At 34.5% G+C, this 18,149-nt stretch overlaps 1 long non-coding RNA gene across 1 annotated transcript; it reads left to right on the top strand.

The window, feature by feature from the left end:
- The first annotated feature begins 7,003 nt into the window (after positions 1-7,003).
- Positions 7,004-17,266, top strand: LOC137654663 (uncharacterized). The gene is made up of 3 exons (XR_011046673.1): positions 7,004-14,563; positions 16,841-16,893; positions 17,137-17,266. It is a non-coding gene; the product is annotated as an uncharacterized lncRNA (long non-coding RNA).
- Positions 17,267-18,149: the final 883 nt, after the last annotated feature.

The following is an 18,149-nucleotide window of genomic DNA, read 5'->3' as shown; positions in this document are numbered from 1 at the left end:
GGAACATTGCCGATACAGTAAGGCCTATACCAGCATAATAACTCTTGTTATCAACATATTTGGCGAAGTAAACCTTGTGTATATTTGGTGTGGCATGTTTATATTTCTTGTTCATTCATAGTATAAAATGGAGTATACCGAGAAAGAAAATCATGCATCATTTGTATTCCATTTATGATTACTTTTTTTTTTTTTTTTTTTTTTTTTTTAATAATACCCTTTATGCTCATAGTTTATGTTGCGTATAGTTTGCCTTATATCTTTGCCCTGGAAAGATTTTCAAATGTTGTTGGAGTTTTACCATTGTTACACAACTTAGTATTTTGAATGTTAAGTGTTATTCTTGGAATTTCACTTGGATTTTATTTAGTGTTAATTGCTTTTACTTGTCATCCTGTGCATACTATGCATAGGTAGTAGGTTGGCTAAGGCACCTACCACCCGTTGAGATACTACCGCTAGAGTTTTTGGGTCCTTTGACTGGCCAGATAGTGCTACACTGGATCCCTCTCTGGTTACGGTTCATTCTTCCTTTGCCTTCCCATACACCGAATAGTCTGGCCTATTCTTTACACAGTCTCCCCTTTCTTCATACACCTGACAACACTAAGCTAAACAAAGAAATTTTCTTCACTCAAGTGATTAACTACTGGACTGTAATTGTTTAGTGGCTACTTTTCACTTGCTTCCCTATTTCCTTTCCTCACTGGGCTATTTTTCCCTGTTGGAGCCCTTGGGCTTAAAGTATCCTACTTTTCTAACTAGGGATGTAGCTTAGCTATTGAAGATGATGATAATTACAAGTCCCTCAGGTATACTGTACCTAACATGCATGGTTAAGAGTCTCGAATTTACTTTCTCCTTTTATGTGTGCGTTTGTCTGTGCATATACTAGCTACATTTAACCCCCACTTGTACCTAGTATTGTATGTATGTGTGTGTGTTTGGTGTGTTTATTTAAAAATTAAATTTTTCTGAGTTTACTACCAAGAATATAATCATGTAATTAACTGGTCCATCAAGAGCGCTATTAATATAATTATATAAATAACTGGTCCATCAAGAGCGCTATCAAGAATTAATTATATAATTAACTGGTTCATCAAGAGCGATATTAAGAGTATAATCATGTAATTAACTTGTCCATCAAGAGCGCTATTATTTTCACATTTGTTTTCTCCAGTTATGTAGATCATCTGTTAAAAAGATCTAAGATTTGCTGTTACCACCATATCTATGAGAGATCTTTTGCGGGATAATTTTTTTTTCATATATAGTTTTTTTTAGTAAGTACATTTTATTTTTTATCTTTAATGTAAGTGGGGAATCATAAGAGATGTTAATTTCATGCACCATTAGCTCTTTGATAGATTCTCTACTTCCCCCTTTTTTTTATATTTTAATACTCGAATATTTAGCTAGAAGATACTCCAAGGCAAAGGATAGGTACATAAGCTTATATATAAAAATTTTCAGATGTTTTTTGTATATGAGAATATTGAGTTATATGATATACTTGATGAATGATCAAGTACACTTTTGAAATATTCACAGTAATCACCAAAATTAAGTTTTAAGTTAAATAAATGTTCATCACCAAATTACACCAGGTCAAAGGTTGATTTAATTAGATATATTATAGAAGTCTGAACGCCTAAAATATACGATTAATTCACCAGAAGTAGTACTGGTCAAATATGTTTTTATTTTTTTTATTCATTTGGATGTTTACCTGTGTTGTTGATTTTTTATTGTTGTTTTTGTTTTGTTGTTGAACTTTTGTTAATTGTTTTATTGTGTGATGGAATTCCCCTTGTATCATATCTTTTGATGTGCATCATAAGTTTTGTTTTCTAATGGCAGATGACAGAAGTGACTATGTAGAGATATCTTGAGGACAGAATATTCCCTTCATGACTTTAGTGCCCCTTTGGCACCACAGACGAGACAGGGGTTGACAGAAAACTTACTTTGGTTGACTTGCTGATTGATGGACTTGTTGGAATAAAGTAAATGATAAATACGGATTAAGTAATTTACTGAAACTTGTGACATGGGAGAGACTTTTAACTGCTGAAGGAATAGTAGAATTCTATCTCTTTGAACTACAGTAAAAATACTATAAAACTGAATATTGTTGACTGACAAATGACAAAAATTAATTTGCAGTACAGTGTTTACTTCCATTCTTTGAACTGTTAAATTATTTTTTTTTTTTTAACTATAGACATCCACTGACACTTGCAGACTGATAGCTATGCAACATGCTCATTCAATTACATAGAAAGTGAATTTGGACAGAAAGTGAATTTGGACATAAATCCCGTTTTCGTTCTGTTTTAGGCACTTGACTGAATAACAATGTAACAATTCTCATAGTAATGATAATATTTATGCAGACTTATGAACCTTCAAACATGAAAAAAAAACGATATTTTCATTGCTCATACATACAGGACAGCCGCCCATTATGGATATTAAGTTTTCTTTCCCTTACGTAATAAGTATAATTGAGATTTTCCATTTAAATGTACATTTGATCATTATTTTCTTTATTGTTCTTAAATTCCCCGGGATGTTTTAGATCTTTCGCATCGTAGGTGGGTGAAAATTCGTTGTGTATTAGCTTTGTGTTTTTTTATGTTATTTGAGAAATATTGATAAATGGTAGATACTGAATAATAGAGATACGGATACAAGGATAGAAAAGGCCAGTTAATCAATCTTGAAAATTATTGATAGATGAATGAATAGATACTTATACTGTATACATACACAGAAACATGCACTGACTAAGTGCCAAATCTTCTACAGTGCAGCCCCCTAGCCCATATCGTCGATGACCTTATACTGTATATAAGGTGACGGGTTTTCGCCAAAGACAAAAACTTTCTTGGGTGCTTCGCATTTCCCTTTTAGTGAGTCTTCCTAAACCTCGAATTCAGTATAGTTAGCCCTAGAAAGGAATACGGGTCTTGTCTCACCTTGCGGGTCACTGGGGAACTGCTAGGTGATCACAGGAACCAAAGTGTTTTCTTTCGTTGTCAGTAAGGATTAGTTCAGTGATTTTTAAGTGCCTTTGGAACCTAACTGGGCTTATTCTTCTCGAAGCATACATAAGAATATAAAAGTAAACGAAAGATTGATCTTGCATAGAATAGATAAAATGTTTCAAGTGCCATTAAACGGTGGTTATTGGGTGTGCCGATGTGCTGTTGGATGGATCCTGTGAGTTTCATGAAGCGACTTCGATTGTCGTGGAAGTTGTATGCACATAGGGTCCATCAACAGTATATCGAGACCTTCTAAGATAAGGCACAGAACCTTATTCTTTTGGGGGACACACTTTTATAATCCCAAAGGTAAACATAGTGATAAAAATAGGAAAACGAAATTGAAAATGTTTAAAAAGAGGGAAAGATATATATACACTTTATGAAATGTAAATGTGTTTGTGATTAGTCAGCAATAAATATAGTGATAATAGTAAGTAGTTGGGATATAAGTAATAGTGATATATAGAAGTGATTGATTGACATATTAAGCAATAGATTTTTATATTAAAGTAATAGATTGGGATATTTTTTCAATGTATTGGGTATATGATGGGATATATTGTTATTAGAATAAGATTTAGGATTTATTAAGATATATAACATTGCTGATATGTGGGTATAATATTGTGGGAACACTATTATAAGTAATATGAATCAGTTTATACATTTTATGATGATAGCGTGGATATGATGAAAACTATGGAAGAGGAAGGCAATGTGTTTTTAGGGTGTCTAGTTACGTAGGGTTGTGGATACTTAGCAAGTAGTCATGTTTTGTTTATTTCTATGCGATTGAATATCTTTTCGAGAGCAACAGATTCATAGGTAGCATGGTCAATGGATAAGTGCATAAGCATTGAAATTATAGCCAACCCCCCCTCCCCTTGTTACTTAAAGTTTGACCAATAAGATAATTACAACCCCCTTCTAATTAAAGTTTGATACAGACAACGGGTTAATAAATTAGCTGATAGTAGAGCCTGAGCCTCTTAGGAACCTCTCATGAAAAGCTGAATATGGAAGCACCCTTGGAAAATTTATCGGGAGTGACAAGCTCGTTAATTGTATATAGTGTAATTGCCATATTTGGCGTTTTGAAATATGTGGCTAAAAGAGTTAACTTTAGGGGGCTGTCATTTGTTATTGCCAGCTCTGTAGAATTCTATCAGGAGGAAAAAGTTTATTGTAGTTGATAAATAGCATTGGTACGACCAACTCGCCATGTTTCTAAAGAAAAGGATTATAAGAAAAATTTGTTTTTTTGCCATATACAGTAGTTATCTTAGACGATTATCATGAAGAGAATACAGTTACATATAACGTTGACTGTCAGTATTATTTGCATATTAAACTAAAGTCAGTGACACTGTTAATTACATCTTTCTTAGAAGTTATATTAGATCTTGTTGAATATCCATAATTGGGCGACTGATAACGGACGACCATCTGTCCGTGGGTTAAGTGGGTGGGACTCTTTCCATCTCGGCCGATCTTGCAGATGGAATCGGTAATGAATCGTATCGTAAAGAACAAATGCATTCCTAGTAGGTCAAAATGAAATCTGGAAACTTCGCATGTTTTCGGTGCTTGACCAACAGCATCAGACAAGGACCCGCTTCTGGGGTGGGCCATGTATGTTTGCCTCATTAAGATCTAGAGGTGCTTTGAACATACTCATAATTTATTGATCCATAAATGAATAGGAAGCGAATGTTCAAATTGAGCAGACGGTGAATATTGGGTGTGTCGTTGTGTTGTTGATGGTTCCTGTGTGTTTTATGAAGCGACTTGAATGTCGTGGAAGTTGTATGCACCCATATGGGGTTCACCAACAGTACATCAAGACCTTCTGAGATACGGTGTCGAACCTTATCCTTGGGAGACGCACACCTTTATTCATTGTATTACCTGCAATTTGATACATTTTATTTCTATCTTGATTTAAACAGAAGTTACATCAGGAAACTCAAGTTTAAAACTCTACTTTTTAGACTTTCAAATGTCATTAGAAGCTGACAAAAGTCTTGGGATTTATTTTATCAAATTATCTTTTTAATCAATTCATAAGATTGACAAATTTTATTGAAAATATCTTTATTTAACCATGAATAATTTGGAATTGGTTCTTAGAATTATTTTATTTAGATAAATTTATTAGCAAGTGCTATTAGATCAACAGGCTGAAGCGATTCGATTTTATGTCCGTCATTTACTTTTCTAAATTACGTTGAAATGGGTAATACTTCTATATTTGTTTCCCTCGTGACCTATAGACCATCGTTCATAGTTGACAGACTTTTTGACAATTGCTAAACATTTTGGACTGTAATGATAGTTTTTTTTTTTTTTTTTTTTTTTTCTCCCAGAGAAAGCACTTATCAACGACGATCGTTGTTACTGCCGACAAGTTGCCAATTTGATTTCCGGACTAAATGACTGAAAATGTGTGGGATTGTTCCATATTTACTGGAGCTATTATGCTGGTTGTCTGGGTCAAATGTAGTCTTGGAAATGTTCACTATCATCTAGTGGCAGACTAGTCATTACGTTTCGTAAGTCTTGTTTATCAGGATATGACAGTGCAGTCAAGTAAGGTGATCGATGCATTTTTTCCCCACGTGCCCAGGTCCTTTTTATTCCCGGCTGGTAGTTAAAGAGCTGTTTGAGCAACATAAACTCCCTAACAGCAGTGAGTGTCATTAGGCCAATCAACGAAATGGGAAAGACCACGGAGAAATCGCTGTCGAGAATCATTTATGAGATACGGTCGCGAGTTTATGCTTCGTGTATTGCACCATGAGGAACCCAGAAGTTGAACGAAGAAGACATGATTACTGTGAGATTAGTTGTAGTATGCCGCAAAAGCCTTAATTCAGATATGGATCCGCTTTGAAGTGCTGTGAAAAAGATAAAGCCTTATAAAGGCAAAACGCTGTAAATTTTGTATATAATTCGATTGTTGTACAGTAAGAAGTGATCTTGGATAGTTAAAAATGTGATGGAAATATTTCAGTTCTATCACTAGGATGGTAATACCAACAAGGCTCAAATATTTATATTTTCACAGCTATGGTGAAAGAAGTCATTTTAATGTGGTTCAAGTATATACATGGCTGTGCGTTTATTAATAATTCCAACAAGGCCAACTTATCTTCAGTTCATTATTAATGAAAATATTTCTTTAACATTGGCTTTCTTGTCTCGCCAATGTTAAAGTATTTTCACCGTTATTTTCATTTCTGTGATAATCTAAATAATGAAATGAAAATATTTCTTTAGCATTGGCAATCGTCTCCTTACGTCAATGCTGAAAAAATATATTCACCATTTTCATTGCTGTGATTATACAAATGATGAAAAGATGAAGGTCTAAACATGAACGTTTTGGAAATGGCATGGAAAGAAATTCATAGAAAAGTTTGTGAGACCACAAAGGAGGAACGTTTTGGAATGACATTGGAGTGACTGGTCTGGAAATCTGTGTTTAACTACGTAGATGTTGCTGGTTTCTTCACACACCGTGCACTTCCGTTGGTCAGTGTTCTGAAAATTGATTTGCAATTAGTGATCTGCCCCAAAAACTAAATGAGGATTGAGGATGAATTTAAAAATAGCAAAATGGGTAGTGGAATTAATTGCTGAAAATTAATATCGGTTCAGTGTTCGATGGAAGGTGCTTGATAATGGTTTTTATGCGAGATTATGTGGCCTTCACGATTTGCCCCAAAAAGAAAAAAGCGATGGTAACAAGTGGGTAAAAAAAATAGAAAAACGGCATTGAATGAAATTTGAGAGGCGAATATTAGTAGAATGAAAGTTGTATGATATTTACTGATTGTATTCAAAATCATGAAAGTTAGAATGCTGAGACATTAAAACAGATGAAGAAGAAGGGAGGGGGGCGGGGGGGGGGATAGAAAAACTGGCAATGAATGAGTTGAATGAAAGCTGTTTAAAACTGGTTTTAATGCAAATTTTAGTGTCTTTAATAAGTATAGAGACAAGAAACAAAGTAAATCTGGGTTGAAAGAATTTAAAACAGGTAGTTTCATTGTAGTTTTGGAACTAGAGATGTAATTTTAAAGTCGTCGTAATGATAGAAATATTTACATTAAAAGGGTTTTATTAATGTAGTAAAGGGGAAAAAAATGGGATATAAATATCTTCAGTACTGTTAGTGAAAATGTATCTTTAGCGTTGGAAATAGTCTCCCACAATGTTAAAGTATTTTCATTAATGTTTGTGTTGTTGTAGAGGTAAAAATATTCAGAATTTTTATCTTAAAAACGTGGACTGTTTGAGGGGAAAATTCAGAGAAAAGTCGAGCTTAGAACCATAAAGGAGGGACATGAATGAATTTCATTGGGATGTTCGGGATTGAGAGTCTACGTTTGTAATGAAAGCTTGATGATGAGACGTTGGGATGGGTGAATGTGGAACAGAAAGAGTGATTACCCCAAAAGCCAATTAAAAAGAAAAAAATAGTAAAATGGGTAATCAATGAATTTTTAGAAATGATTGAGATACATAAAAGTGGTGTGATATCTACTGCATGGGTGAAAGTAACAAGGTGTGAGTGGTATGCCCCAAAATAAGGCAAAAGGCCGTCAAAAAAATAGTAAAACGGGCATTGAAAATCGTATCGGTGAAGGCCTTGTGATAATTACTGTCCATGGTACAAAGATAGGTTACGCACTGCAAGCCCACAGTGATCTACTATTGTAAGATAAAATTTCACCAATGGTAAGCGTGCCCCAAAAATGTGGAGACCTTAAGCAAAAAAATAGTAAAATGGGCAGTGAATAAACCGTGAGGTGTGTATGAGGTCAGTGATGAGTTCGGTACGACAATTACTGGCTTTGGTTGAGAGCGCTTGGGTGCAGAAGGAAACTATCCCAGGTCATAATTTTCATAGCCGGAATATGATAATTGATGGTTCTAAGGAAAAGTTTCAGGGTATTGGTAAGCAGTTTTGTAATAACTTGATTGCTAATTGCCTGTACCCAAGAGTGCCCAAGTGTCTTAAGACCCAAGTCGTAATTTTCGAGATTGGAAAAACACTAAATCATAGCCTTCACGATTTTCGCTCAACTTACCATTGTGTGAAAAAGCTTTATTTATTTTATTTATTTATTTATTTAATTATTTATTTTTGGTTGCGGATTAGTCGTAGGGTCATCGAGGTTTGTATTTTTCTCCGAGAGCTACTTCGAGGATCTTGTTCACAGTGATAAGAGTACTAGAATCAAAACACCAAAAAACGCGACTTATTCTCATACCAAAGAAAGAAGCGATATTTTTTTTTTCTGTATAGATACATTGTTTTTCCTGGTCTGAATCAATCGGATGTTTTTAATTCTCCGAGAGCTTCTTCGTGAATACTGCCTTTCCATCGGCAATTATACGAGTACGACATTGAAACATCTGACTTATTCAAGTACCAAAAGGAAGTAACATTTATTGTATCTATACATATTTTGCAACAATCGCTAAAAACCATTATCTGAAAAGGGGTGTGAAACGCATGAGACAATTGGAATTGGGAAAAATCTATTAATTTCCTGACAGTTTTTGTTAAGGAAATAGACATTCTGTGCCTTAAGTGGAAGTCGGCAAACTATAATGAACTAAGAAAAGTGGCCGAGTTAAGACTAGAAACTGAATCATTCAATTATTGGATTCCCGAGTGTCGTGTCTTGTTTAAAAGTGCATCAGGAACCTTCACTTCAAAGAGAAAAGGATCGGTGTAACCAGCGAAGGAAGCGGATGCGGTGATTCGGAGTCAACCATTGTAGAGCCGTGTAACTGGTATCAGGGAGTTGGCGATTAGGGCGAATGAATTGCCTAATGCTTATTATTGGACTCTTCTACTCCTGTCTTTAAAGAGAAGATCAACATGTAACCGCCGAATCCATCATGGTGGGTACCTTGGGCAACATAGATGATCTAAACTAACTATTCGAAAACTATCTTCTCTTAATTCAGACAGTTGAAGTTCTTAGGATGATGAAACTAAAACTGTAGTATTAGTGATGCCACAACCAAGTAATCTTTTGCAACTTATCTTGTTGCAGAGACAGTCAAATATGTTCAGGTAAGTGACAAATGAATGATGAATGTTTATATTAATCTCGCATCAGGATGTGCAATGGTTGATTGAATGACTGATGAATGTTAATTTTTTATGAAAAACTTTTCAAAGATTTTATAGTTGAAGTGTGAATGTTTACATCAAATCTTACATCAACATGCTCAGCTAATAGCGAAAATTATTAATCCTGTATCCTCATGCTCGATGAATTTAGTGATGTATTTTAACATTAATGTACAAGCATGCTCAACGCACTGATGAATGGAGAGTAATTGTTGAAAACAGTTTATCAATATCAACAGTAGGATAAATGAATGGTGAACGTGAATTGTGTGATCAGTGAATTGTGTGATCAGTGAATTGAATGGTGAATGTTAGTAACTGTGTATCAGTATGTTCATCAAAGACAAATGAGTGATGAAAATAGATATTTATGTAGCAAAAGTACCACCATTATGTTATTTGAAAATTTTATAATTTTAGTATTCCTGTATCAGAATGCCCAATGGGTTTTAGATAATAAGGGAAATTTGGCAATTTAATCGAAGTGCCTAATGGGGAAAGTAATCCTTATCCAAAATGGTTATGGGTGAATTTTGAGAAATCAAGAGATCCTGTAGCAAAGTGCCTTTGTAGCAAAAGTGCCTAAATGTAGCATAGTTTAGGAGTTTTATTTTTTTAAACAGAACCATTAGATAGATATTATAAATGGCATTGCAGTGTACTCCTAACTGCCATCTTGTTGAATTAGAGAGTTCCTATTCTTGGTATGAAAACATTTTGCCTCTGCTATGGATTAAGGATATTGCCTAATTTCTTTTTAAATAGACAAAGAAATGACATAAACGCATGTACCTTTGTTTTAATTAAATGCCAGTGTCCATTTGTACGACAAAAATGGATCTTTTTGTTTCTGTGGCAGATTTTACTTCTGTCCCAACATTTTCTTAATTCTCATTTTAGACATTGTTTACAAACCACTTCCTTGAACATCTCGATCAGAAAAAGCCTGAATAGAGTAGCTTCAGATTTTTTTCAGTTATTGAAAGCAAGTTTGCATGCTGCCGCTACCATTTCCATTCCATTTTTTTTTTTAATGTCAAAATTATTTACAACTGGTTTGAAAACTTGAACCACACTGATTTAAGTTTCCTTTAGTCCACATTTAACGTAATTTTTTACCATTCCTTCATTCGGCCATATTTCTAATAATTTCGAAAAGTTTTATTAGTACTGTGTTTTTTATTGATTTAATTAAATAGACTGCATAGTAGGAGTAAATCTGTTTTCTTTTCATATTTAACATTAATTTTTCCTTTTATTTGTATAAAATCATATACAGATTTCCACTCTTGAATTCACTTAACCTTTTTCATCACATCTTGAAAATGCTTCGGTATGGGGTAGGGTACCGCTTACAGTGCGTCATGCACCACACACTGTAATCAGTACTGAAGGATTTTCTAGCGACCCTTCGACCCAAGATGCAATGCTTGCTGCCTTCTTTTATTTATCTGCCCAACTTCTTGAACTCCTATCTATAGTGGATACAAAATCCATCTTTCTTAATAAATAATTGCATACCAAGGTTTCACCGAACCAGTTATCTAACGAAGGATTTCTCCGTAGAGGGACAATGCCAACAGTGTACCTCATGCAATACAGTGTAGGCATTACTTAAGGGTTTTAGCAGCGTCCCTTCGGCCTCGAGCTGCACTTACTGTTTAGCCTTCTACTATACCTCCATTCCGCTTCTTTATTCCTTCTTGGTGTCCAACCTCTTTAACTTTCCCTTATAGAGCAACTGTTGGATTTTCTTCCAGTGGTACCTGAGCGCCGAATGGCCTCCCCAGTGCCTTGGTGTATAGCCCTTATTCACAAATCCATCCGTCCATCCATTATGGTGTCTCAAATAGTCGCCAGTTGTAGAATTCCCTTTCGAGCTATTCAAGAAACTCCAATATATTTCAAGAACAGATAGTTTGCATATCCATATCTAATTTCAGTCAATAATTTTCATCAGGATTAAGTTTTAAAGATAATTAATGGCGATGGTGATAATAGTGTAGTTTAGCCTGTTATATTTTTCGATTTTTTATTTTTTTTATTTTTTTAATCTTATATTTTTTAACTATACTTGGCTCAACGGTTGTTGCCATGTGGTCTGAAGGAGACTCAAGGTGGGAATTCAAGTTTCTTGGAACCAGTTTGTATCATTTCCATCTTGCATAAAACCACTGATAATTGTCCTCGGCATCTGGTCTGGAGGAACTTGTAGGAAGCAGCTTTTGTTTCTTGAAACTAGATGTTACTCACTTATTCGGCATCTGGCCTGAAGAAATGGCTACTTCCCTCAACACTCCATAAAACCCGATGTCAAAGAGCGATGGAAGCATCCAAGTTTCTTGTAATCAGGTGTTTTAGATTGTCTGCATACTTAATCCCATCTTAGAAATGCTTCGATAGGGGGTAGGGTACCGCTTACAGTGCGCCATGCACCACACTGTAAACAGTGCTTAAGCATCGATATCTCCTTTGAAGAGACTTAAAGTTAGTGCTTAAAGCTTCTTGAAACAAGATGTCGGTCTGTTTACCCCTTTCGTTTTTTTCTTAAAAGGCATTCATTATTATTTTTTATGAAGAAAGATAGCCATTCAAGTTTCTGTGCGGAGATTTTTTGTCTTGAGCTTAGTAATTTTCTACAACAATAATTAATTAGACATTTCGGTTAAACTTATTTCACTTATTTATCCAGTTAGATATTTATCTACTAATTTTCTCAACAGTCTTTAAACAATTTAATTAAACCAGATCGAACGGCCCATGAATTAAGTCTTTCAAAATTTATAAGAACGCAAGAGACCATTATGAAATATTCATGCGTCGTTTAAACTAAAGACTTTATCTTTCTGAATGAAAAAGCTCAAGAAAACCAATAATGTTTGCCTTTGTCTCTTAATGTGCCCCAGACAAACCAGTAGATTTGCGAGTCAGTGTAAAGATTTAATATCTTTATTTTTTACATCGACGGAAAATTGTGACTTGCTTAGACTAGACTATTTTAGCCGGTGATATAATATGAAGACTTTATTCTTATAGGTAGAGAAATTTGATACTTGTAATAATTAGTGCAGGTTGATTTCTTTTCTGTATTATCTCTTTAAATTTTGTATCCAGGATAGAATAATTATTTTTCCACCATAGGTTGTTTGGGAGGGAGGAATTGTTGGGATGGGTGGGGGAATAAACAGTGATATTCCTGAACCTAGACATATCAATATTACATATCACGACTGACACTGCACAAATTGACACATTCCAGTATATTTTCCCAAATACTACGTTGGTCTTGTTCTTTTCTTTTGTTTAGTTACAGTGGACAAACCCTGGTTTGTATCACCTGTACTCATACAAGATGTCGTCGAACATTTTGTTGCCCTGATGGCCTTGTATTTTGATTGAAGAATACGTCGCTGCTCTAGCTATTTTTAGATGTTTTGTACGTGGGCGTCTGAAAATCTAGGAGCAGTTGGTTCAGATCCCAGTCAAAGGGCAGGGCCGGGAGTTTTTTTGTACATAGTCTACAGTTCTGAAGAAAAGCCGTATTACCAAGCGTGCTTGTGACAAAGATCCGGTGATAGTAGTTCGTATGTAAGTATACGTAAATAGTTTGTTTAATTAAGGCTCCATGGTGCGTGCAGATTCAGCCTTCTAGGACGGATGAAGACCAGCAACGTACCGCATATACAGTAGGTATGACTAAACAAACCCGGTATTAGAAGTAAGTTCCCCCTCGTGACTGGTTGAAGTCGCGGAATGTGCAACTATTATGCAGATGTCTATATCTTGAAATGAGTCTCTACCTCATAAGACAGATATATTCAGTGTGCCTGATACTAACCCCCCATCTTCAAAGACTAATCAAAAGCTTGTTGTTTCGCGCCATAAACGCTTATTATAAGAATTTGCCAAGTTCATCTTCTTATATCTACTCCCCGCTAAAATTCATGTATTAGGATGAATATTTAATCCTAATATTTGGAAAATCTACCTGCCTTTGTTATGTATGTCCAGTATGTTCATAGCAATGTGGTATTAGCGAACATTCTTCTTCAAAATTTTCATTCGGTTTTGGCCATCTAACACATTTCTTGAACAGTTCTCAGGGTTAATGAAAACCCTGAAAATTAGCTTTCATTACTAATCGCATGATCTCATTTATGTAAGGCTTTCATTTCGGATTTCTCAAGAAAGATAAAGGATGCTGCTAACGACTCTATTGGATTTCTGGATGTATTTTGAGTTTTCGATACTTAACACCAGTCAACAGTGACGAACTTCTCTTCGAAAATTTCACAACGGAGTTTTAAAAGAAAGTGACTCGCTGAATTGCATTTAGGAATGAATTTAGAATTTTGAGAGAATAGATGTTGATTTTTAAGTTATAATAAAAGGCCTGGAATTCGTCCTAAGCAACAACAAGTTTCGCAATAAAGCTTGTGAAACATTAACTGCTCTGGGATGAGCAAGGGAACTGAAGGGAATGCAGTTTTAGTGACCGCTAATGTTACGTTTTTTGAGAGAGAGAGAGAGAGAGAGAGAGAGAGAGAGAGAGAGAGAGAGAGAGAGAGAGAGAGAGAGAGAGAGAATTAGCTAATGGGGTCTTGAAATGTATTTCGGGCTCTCTCTGAAGTAAATAGTGTAATGTTTATGGCAAGGGGAGATTGCAATGGATTGGAAACCTTGTACTAGTCACTAATAAACTTCAGTATAATAATCTTAAGAACTATGATTGTATGATCTAAGCAAAGTTTATTTATGTGAATATTTACAATCGGGTTTCCTATTAGCTAAGAGTGTGTATGTGTTGTCAGATTAATCAAGTTTCCATGTGTTTTGATTGCTTGCTTCAGAATTGTAGTATCTTAATTTGACAACATTTGCATCCGATTTTGCAAGCGCAATCACTCTTGGAACTCAAAAGTGGAAGTTTTATTATGTTTTAGCTAAATTTTCAATCTTGTTTGTGTAGCATTATATTCAATGTTATCAGATAAAGAGCGAAGACGACCCCCATTCCAGCGTCGCATACTTAAGAATTTTATTAAAAGTATTTTATATTAGAGTTATTAATTATTGTACTTTAATGTATCATGAGGAAAGTTATAGTCACCTTATGTAAAAACTCTATGTAATTAAAAGAAGAATTTATTTGCTTAAAACTGTCTCGTAAGAGTTGCCCCAGAGTGCAAGATTTTTAGAATAAGCAGCCGTAGGTTAGACCTTACAGTCCTCGGACCTCGTCAAGCATTGTGCCACTGCAAGCAACTCCAAAGGAAGCCTTGAAGGAAAAACTCCAGCACTTGCACCTGGGCATCCCTCGATAGCTAGGAAGGACTTGAGCTTAACGTGCAAGGTGAGATGATTGTTACCTTTGAATTTCTTAATCGTTATTTTTGTCATATCAACTATTTTGTTTGCTTAGTCTTGCATGCCTTTATCTTGAAATAACATTTGATATCCATGTGATAAAGTATATTTCCGTATTTATCTCAAAATTGATTTTTGACAGTTGGTGTCGCTAACTCAGGATTAGTATTCTTAAGCCATGAATATCATAATTACATTGGCATAGTTTTATTCTTTTACTTGTTATATAATAAAAATGGTGTCTCTACCCGTTGAAATATACGTATAGATTAATCTTGGTTATGAAGAAATTTAACTATCACTTCAGGGCTTCCTTTAATACTCGTGAGAAACTCCATTAGAATAAACGATAACTATCTCGTGATAAATATTTATTCTGCCCCTTGACTCCTTGCCTTTCCCCCGCGAGTATTATTAGGGAGTGTCAATTTGTTTACGACAATATTCTGGGAGCAATTTATCTTAAAAGTATTTTTTTTTCATTGATGCTCCAATGTATTCGAGGAATTGCCAAGTAACCTTTCAATGCAAAACTTTACAAAAAATTTCCAGTGTCAAGTAAAGATTTTGTTTAGTATGAACGACTTTACGAATATGTTTATCATAAATTAGGAAGAAATATTTTCTAATTAATCTTATAAGTAGTTAAACTGTACCTATGATAAAACAAAGGCAAGTGCTCAGAATCATGTATTTGAATAAATTTTCCTCGTACATGCCTAAAGTATGAAAATACCTAGTGGTACCTATGTTTTTTATCTAAATCATTATCACTAGGATGGAATTATAAATTCATGCTGATAAAAGTAGTTCTCTTAATACGCTTGGGACATACGAAGTGCTTGATTCTTATAAAGATAAAAATTAAAATAGGTCTTTGCTTTAATCTGACAATCCAACAAGTAAATTTAAATTCAAATAAATTATAGCAAGATTAAGATATTTTCATCTTTACAGTTGGTAAAACTGCCTAGAGTTGCCATTTCCAATATACTGTATGTAAACAGCTAGGGAAAAACTGTTGACTTAGCAATGGAACTTCTTCATAAACATATGGAACATTTTGGAGTAATTATGGATGCCTATAACTATATCCAAATGTTAGTAATAATAAATCGATAATAGATATTATTCAATACTTTTAAATTCATCTAGTGCTTGCGTGAAGGAATCGATCGTCTAAAGTCATTTTCAGTGTAAGATGTCTGACACTTAATGTACAAACTAATTGTGGATATGATAAGAAAAGATTTAAAATCATGTTAACATGTCTTCTTGGCCATTGTGGGACCTCTTATCAAATACTTCGAAGAAGAGGTTCTATCTTAATAGTTGCCAGTTAGTGAAAACCTCGAGGTGCCACTACACAAGAAATCCCCTATATAAGGTACAGCCGAGGTCTCGCCTATTAGAGCTCTTAAATCATCCTCCCGAAGAAGCTCTCGGAGAAGTGCTCGTCTTGGTAGTTAATTAAGAGTTCATATTTTTCTGATATTAAGGAAAAAGCGGTCTTTTCAAATTGATGTTTAATTCTGTGATTAGTAATTTTTCTGCCATTAGTCTGGCTACTGTGTTTTTATATTTGCATTTCATATTTTCTGCCAACAAACATTAGATTTATTATAAGAGTAAGACTGTGAAATTTGAAATGGATCTGCCTTCAAAAGAGACAATTTCAAAGTGCCGTTATTGAAAAATGCTTTACAGTGTGTGAACATTGTGATTCAACTTATCGTTATTTATATAAAGTGAATTTTTTTACAGCGTATTACACCGATCATTTTAGTTTAAGGGACAATTTTTTAAAGTTCAGTACGGCATATCTATAGTTTAAGTCGCGTACTTACTTTGTTCTTGACAGATTTTGAAATCTGATAGTTTTGACAATTTCAATCCCGTTTACCTGCAATGTAATAGAGCGTTTTGAAACATTGCGATTCAACGTTTTCAGACTGTAAAATAAAAATATACTTGAATCGTGAGATCATGAAGTTTTTTTTTTTTTTTTTTTTTTTTTTTTTTTTTTTTTTTTTTTTTTTTTTTTTTTTTTTTTTTAAACTGGACATTTTCCTATTACATAATAGACCATTGTAAAATTCCAGAATTGAGTACTCTTATTTTGGTAACCATGCCATTTGCAGTTTCAGTGAATACTCATTAATATGGCGCATGTTTCACCTACTCGTGAACAGTAACTTTTCAAACAAGACCCTACATAATTTTATTAAAACTTAGTTAACTACGTTTGTTTTTCTTATTCCAGGTATCTCGTTTGGAAAACCAAGAGAGGACTTTTGATTTCTGTTCTTCGTAGAGGTAAGTTTGGGGGTCAAATATACTTTTTTCTTTTGTTTAGTAGATATTAATCGCTATTAAAGTATGCCACTGTAAAAGATAAAAGTATCTTTCTTACAATTAACCAGATCTGATATAGAAATTAATTCAGTTTTCTGTTTTTTCAAATCAAGATTTATGGATGTAAAAATAAAACCACTTGTGAATCACTTTTCAAGAACATTTCTGATCTGACAATTACCGAATCAAATCTCGTATTTTCAGGAATAATGTTCCCACCATCTAAATCCCAGAAGAACAATGAAAATGACCCTGAGAGACGTCCATTGCAGGTGCGCGCCTGCACGCACCCGCCCAATATCCGCTGCAGCATCTTAAGGAGGGCCTACGCATTGGCCAGAAGAATTCTCGAGTTGTTCGAGGATCATTTGGACCTTGAAGTGGATGTCGTCATGGACATCCCAATGCAAGGGCCTGGCGTTGGAGAAAACCACTTGGACGTCTCTGTCGTCGTTTCCGGACCCATCTCGACGGAACAAATCAATTGGCTCTTGAGCCAGGTGACCTCTGATAATTGTGAGGTCTTAATGGCGGATTGTGAAGTCGAAATGGATGATTGATCTTTGGCACTGCTTTGATTAAGGGGGGAAACTGTCATATCCAGTCTTTATATTGGAAGAAACTAAACCAGATCCTAGACTGTTTCACCATTAGTCGACAAAGCTAATTAACATTCTTGCTTGGAGTGGCTTAGTTTGTTTCCAAAATTGGCTATTTCAGATTTCCCTCGAAATTAGAGCAATTATTGTTTTTGTATGTGGGTATATATAATCATGTATTAAAAAATATTTGTAAAGGATCAATCAATCTCGACTTTCCAAAAGAGAGAAAATTCTGTTAGCTTAGACCAAATGAGGATGCTTGCTTTAAGGAAGATACATAATAATCTTTGTAGGTATTAGATTTAATATATATGTATAGCTTGGGTTGCTTTAAGAATTAAGGAAATGCACGTTAATGTAGTATCTAATTCATTATAACTAGTCTTACACTGCCACATATAGAAGAGTTTTAACTGTTTTTTTGCAACTTGCACACCATTTAATGTTGCAACTTTGCTTGGAACTTGAAAATTCAGTATTGTAACTTGCACGTACATAGATCCATATTATAACTGTTCTTGTAGCTTGCAATTACAAATCAGTTATAACTATTCTTGCAACTCTTACACATCAATCCATGTTGTAATCATTTACTACTTGCTTAAGAGATTCATG

The sequence above is a fragment of the Palaemon carinicauda genome, chromosome 15, assembly GCF_036898095.1.
Source record: "Palaemon carinicauda isolate YSFRI2023 chromosome 15, ASM3689809v2, whole genome shotgun sequence".
NCBI classification, from domain to species: Eukaryota; Metazoa; Arthropoda; class Malacostraca; order Decapoda; family Palaemonidae; genus Palaemon; species Palaemon carinicauda.
This window is presented reverse-complemented; position numbering and strand designations above follow the sequence as displayed.